This window comes from Apium graveolens, chromosome 9 (assembly GCF_009905375.1).
Source record: "Apium graveolens cultivar Ventura chromosome 9, ASM990537v1, whole genome shotgun sequence".
NCBI lineage: Eukaryota > Viridiplantae > Streptophyta > Magnoliopsida > Apiales > Apiaceae > Apium > Apium graveolens.
The window spans coordinates 84,657,599-84,663,676 of NC_133655.1; the positions used below are offsets into that span (position 1 = coordinate 84,657,599).

Here is a 6,078-nt window from a genome sequence, read left to right on the forward strand (position 1 = left end):
GTTCTTGATATTCTGGAGAAGTTAGATTTTGAGGATTCAGATTCAGGCGCTGAGCAGAAAGAACCAGTAAACATGGGAGATCGTATTGTTCAAGCTGATCCAGCTCTTATGGATTTTTCTCGGCCTAAAATTGATGATATTCAGTCAAGCATCCTTCATCCGGCTATTCAAACTAACACCTTTGAAATCAAGCCGGGCACTATTCAGATGGTGCAGAATTCTGTTTCTTTTAGAGGAGCGGCAACTGAAGACCCCAACATGCACATAAGAAATTTTGTCGAGATCTGCAGCACTTTTAAGTATAATGGCGTGACTGATGAGGCTATCAAGTTGAGGCTTTTCCCATTCTCACTGAGGGATAAGGCTAAAGACTGGTTACATTCTGAACCAGCTGGGTCCATCACTACGTGGCAAGATATTGCGCAAAAGTTTCTGGTGAAGTTTTATCCAATGGCAAAGACTGCTGCTATGAGGAGTGCTCTTACTCAGTTTGCGCAGCAACCTACAGAATCTATGTGCGAGGCTTGGGAACGCTACAAGGAAATGTTGAGAAAATGTCCACATCATGGAATGCCGGATTGGATGGTAATCACTGGTTTTTATAATGGTTTGGGGGCCCAATCTCGGCCCATGCTCGATGCAGCAGCTGGAGGAGCCTTATGGGCTAAAAGCTATACTGAGGCGTATAATCTTATAGAGACAATGGCTGCAAATGAGCATCAAAACCCAACTCAGAGGATGACGTCAGGAAAGGTCGCAGGTATTCTGGAAGTTGATGCAGCCACCGCTATTGTAGCCCAGCTCCAAGCACTATCAATGAAGGTTGATTCTCTGGCTACGTATGGAGTTAATCAAATAGCTATGGTTTGTGAGCTTTGTGCAGGTTCTCATGCTACGGATCAGTGTTCTCTTGTCAACGAATCTGTTCAGTATGTGAATAATTATCAGCGACAACAGCAGCCTGTGCCAGTGACCTATCATCCTAATAACAGAAATCATCCAAATTTCAGCTGGGGGAATAATCAGAATGCTATTCAGCCAACATATCAGCAAGGAGTAAGTAAACAGTTTAACCCACCTGGATTCCAGCAACCACAGCAGTATGCTACAAGGCAATCATATCCTCAACAGGGAAGTGCAGCTGCACCTACTAGTGCTGATTTTGAGGAACTTAAGCTGTTATGCAAGAGTCAGGCGGTTTCTATCAAGACCTTCGAAAATCAAATCGGTCAATTAGCCAATGCAGTGCTCAATCGTCAACCTGGCACTCTTCCCAGTGACACGGAAGTACCAGGCAGGAAGGAAGCTAAAGAGCAAGTCAAGGCTATTACCTTAAGGTCTGGAAAAGTAGCTGATGCTGAAAAGGCAAAAGAAGTCGAAGCTGAAGTTAGAGATGAAGAATCTAAGCAAAAGGAGAAAGTGGCGGAACCAAAGAAGTCTACTGTTGAACACACTCTGCCTGAGGCTAATACAGGGGAGAAACAGCTCTATCCTCCACCACCTTTTCCTAAGAGATTGCAGCAACAAAAGCTGGATAGACAGTTCGAGAAGTTTCTGGAGGTGTTCAAGAAACTTCACATCAATATACCTTTCGATGAGGCTCTGGAACAAATGCCTAGTTATGCGAAGTTTATGAAGACTATTCTTCCAAAGAAGGTGAAACTGGATGACCTTGAAACCGTTGCTCTCACGGAAGAATGCAGCGCGGTTCTGCAACAAAAGTTACCACCAAAACTGAAAGATCCAGGAAGCTTCACCATTCCTTGCACCATTGGCAATCTAACTTTTGACAAGTGCCTTTGTGATTTGGGAGCAAGCATTAATCTGATGCCCTTGTCGATCTTTAAAAAGCTGGATCTGCCTGATCCAAAACCCACATACATGTCGCTACAATTGGCGGACCGTTCCATTACTTACCCAAGGGGCATAGTTGAGGATGTGCTCGTCAAGGTGGATAAGCTCTTCTTTCCAGCAGATTTTGTTATTCTGGATTTTGAGGAAGATAAGAAGATTCCCATAATCTTGGGGAGGCCTTTCTTGGCTACTGGCCGTACCTTGATAGATGTGTAAAAAGGGGAACTTACTATGCGGGTCCAAGATCAGGATGTGACCTTCAACGTATTCAAGGCAATGAAATTCCCTACAGAAGATGAGGAGTGCTTAAAAGTGGATGTGATTGATTCCGCAGTTACTTCGGAACTCGAGCACATGCTAATGTCTGATGCATTGGAAAAAGCCTTAGTGGGGGAATTTGACAGTGATGATGAAGATAGCAACGAGCAATTACAATATCTGAACGCTTCTCCCTGGAAGCGAAAGCTGGACATACCATTTGAATCTCTTGGTACTTCTGACCTGAAGAACGCTGAAGGGAAGCTCAAACCATCAATAGAGGAGGCACCTACCTTAGAGCTCAAACCATTACCTGAACACTTGAGGTATGCTTTTTTAGGTGATTCATCTACGTTACCTGTTATTATTTCAGCTGACCTTTCAGGTAGTGAGGAAGACAAGCTCTTAAGAATTTTGAGAGAATTCAAATCGGCTATAGGATGGACCATAGCAGACATCAAGGGGATAAGTCCTTCATATTGTATGCATAAAATTCTGCTAGAGGAAGGTAGTAAGCCAACTGTGGAACAGCAACGAAGACTGAATCCCATCATGAAGGAGGTGGTGAAGAAAAAAATTCTGAAATGGCTAGATGCAGGCATCATTTATCCTATTTCTGACAGCTCGTGGGTGAGCCCCGTACAATGTGTTCCTAAGAAAGGAGGTATCACTGTGGTCGCAAATGAAAAGAATGAGCTCATCCCTACTCGAACAGTTACAGGATGGAGAGTATGCATGGATTATAGGAAATTGAACAAAGCCACAAGAAAGGATCACTTTCCTCTTCCATTTATTGATCAAATGCTTGATAGATTGGCGGGGCATGAGTATTTTTGTCTTCTGGATGGTTATTCCGGGTATAATCAGATTTGTATTGCACCAGAGGATCAGGAAAAGACTACCTTCACTTGTCCATTTGGCACATTTGCTTTTCGTAGAGTTTCGTTTGGGTTATGTGGCGCCCCGGCCACCTTTCAGAGATGTATGATGGCTATATTCTCTGACATGATTGGAAATAACGTCGAAGTGTTCATGGATGACTTCTCCGTCTTTGGACACTCATATGATGAATGTTTGAATAATCTGCGCGCCGTACTCAAAAGATGCGTGGAAACTAATTTGGTGCTTAATTGGGAGAAATGTCATTTTATGGTGCGTGAAGGCATTATCCTTGGGCATAAGGTCTCTAGCAAGGGTCTGGAGGTGGACAAGGCCAAGGTGGGAGTCATTGAAAATCTTCCCCCACCCAATTCTGTGAAAGGAATCCGTATTTTTCTTGGTCATGCGGGTTTTTATCGGCGATTCATCAAGGACTTTTCAAAGATATCTAAGCCATTGTGTAGTTTGCTTGAGAAAGATGTGCCTTTCAAATTTGATGATGAATGTTTGGCAGCATTCGAGACTCTCAAGAAGAGTTTGTTCACTGCACCAGTTATTACAGCACCAGATTGGACAGAACCGTTTGAGATGATGTGTGATGCGAGTGATTATGCGGTAGGTGCAGTTCTGGGACAGCGCAAGAAAAATCTCTTCCATGTGGTCTACTATGCGAGTAAGACTTTAAATGGTGCCCAATCGAACTACACCACTACTGAGAAGGAGCTTTTGGCTATAGTCTTTGGCTTTGAGAAATTTCGATCTTATCTGCTTGGTACGAAAGTAACAATATTCACTGATCATGCATCTATTCGCTATCTGGTTTCTAAGAAGGATTCGAAGCCGAGACTCATTCGTTGGGTGCTTTTACTTCAGGAATTTGAGTTAGAGATCAAAGATAGAAAAGGTACCGAGAATCAAGTAGCTGACCATCTCTCTAGGTTGGAGAATCCCGATTCTACTTCACAAGATAGGACGTTAATCAATGAATCTTTTCCGGATGAGCAATTGTTTGCAATTCAGGAGGAAGAACCATGGTTTGCAGATATTGTAAACTATCTTGTCAGCAATATAATGCCTCTTAATTTGACATCCGCGCAAAAGAAGAAGTTTCTGCATGAGGTGAAGTGGTATATGTGGGATGAACCATATTTGTTTAGACAGGGAGCTGACCAGATCATCAGGAGATGTATCCCGTTCTGTGAGACGGAGGGGATATTACGAGACTGCCATTCCACGTTTTATGGTGGACACTATGGAGGTGAGAAGACGATAGCTCGTATTCTGCAAGCAGGTTTTTTCTGGCCTACTTTGTTCAAGGATGCTCATCAGTTTGTTTTAAGGTGTGATCGTTGCCAAAGAGTGGGAAATTTGTCAAGAAAGGATGAGATGCCATTAAATGTGATGCTTGAAGTCGAGGTCTTTGATGTGTGGGGAATCGATTTCATGGGGCCTTTTATCTCATCTTGCAATAATCAGTACATCTTGCTGGCAGTCGATTATGTCTCAAAATGGGTCGAAGTTAAAGCTTTACCGACAAATGATGCTAAGGTAGTACTAAATTTTCTTCATAAGCAAATTTTCACAAGGTTTGGAATGCCTCGGGTAATCATAAGTGATGAAGGATCGCATTTTTGCAACCGTAAGTTCACTTCTATGATGCAGCGTTATAATGTGAATCATCGAGTAGCTACTGCCTATCATCCGCAAACAAATGGTCAAGCGGAAGTGTCTAACAGAGAGATAAAGCGCATTCTAGAGAAGGTTGTTTGTCCGTCAAGGAAGGATTGGTCTTTAAAGCTCGATGAAGCTGTTTGGGCTTACAGAACAGCATACAAAACTCCACTTGGGATGTCACCGTTTCAGTTGGTGTACGGTAAGGGATGTCATCTACCGGCGGAGCTTGAGCATAAGGCCTACTGGGCATTGAAGAAATTAAACCTGGATTTAGATGCAGCTGGTAAGAAAAGAATGCTTCAGCTTAATGAACTTGATGAATTTCGACTTCAAGCGTACGAGAATAACAAAATGTATAAGGAAAAGGTGAAGAGGTGGCACGATAGGAAGCTACATCCTAAGTTATTTGTGCCAGGACAACAAGTTCTTTTATTCAACTCTCGACTCCGACTTTTTCCTGGGAAGTTGAAATCAAGGTGGTCTGGACCTTTTATTGTCAAAACTGTGTTTCCACATGGAGCGGTGGAAATTTTTGAGAATGATTCGGACCAAGCATTCAAGGTTAACGGTCAGCGGTTGAAGCACTACTATGGGGACATGGCAAACCGAGAGGTGGTTAGTGCCATTTTGTTGACTACTTAAGAAAGGTACGGAACGTCAAGCTAATGACGAAAAAGAAGCGCTGCGTGGGAGGCAACCCATGAATTGTTGTTACAGGAATCCTTAGAAGTTAATAACCTATCCAAAAACACAAAAAAAATCAGAAAACAGGGGCTGAAAAAAAAATTCCAGAGACCCTCTGCGCGCCCGCGCAGCTTGCTGCGCGCCCGCGCAGAAATGCTGAGCGGCCGCGCAGGGGTCGAGTTTCAGAAAATTTTTTGCAGTTCAGAAAAAAAAAACAAATACACAAAAAACAGTTTTAGCCCATAAACCCACGAATTGTTCCCACTACCCCATCATTTTAACCCTTAATTCCCAAACCCTAATCTAATCCATACCCTATATATACATACACCTATCTTACATATCTCCCACAAAACTTCCTACACTTAAACCCTCTCACAAACATCAAAAATCAGTTCTTACACACTTCTATTCACGAATCAATGGCACCCAAGAGAGCACGCACTATTGACAGCAGCAGCACAGTTCCTACTGCTGATTCTTCGAGGGGCACTGCTGCAAGGCCTCATTTAACTGACAGAGCTGCGGAGGAGGAGTACACTAGGCTGTTGGGGAAGCCGATTCTGAAGGAGAGGGGGTTTTTATCATCAGGGAGGGATGGTGAGTTGTTGCCCATAATTGCAGAGAAGGGGTGGATAGCTTTTTGTGAGTCACCCGAAGCAGTACCGATGAGCGTTTTTCGCGAGTTCTACGCGAACGCGAAGGCTGAAAAGAATGGGTTTTCTGTAG

The 6,078-nt window shown here is 43.3% G+C and overlaps 1 non-coding gene across 1 annotated transcript; it reads right to left on the bottom strand.

Moving 5' to 3' along the window:
* Positions 1-465: 465 nt before the first annotated feature.
* LOC141687827 (small nucleolar RNA R71) lies at positions 466-572 on the bottom strand. The gene has a single exon (XR_012561308.1). It is a non-coding gene; the product is annotated as a small nucleolar RNA R71 (small nucleolar RNA).
* Positions 573-6,078: the final 5,506 nt, after the last annotated feature.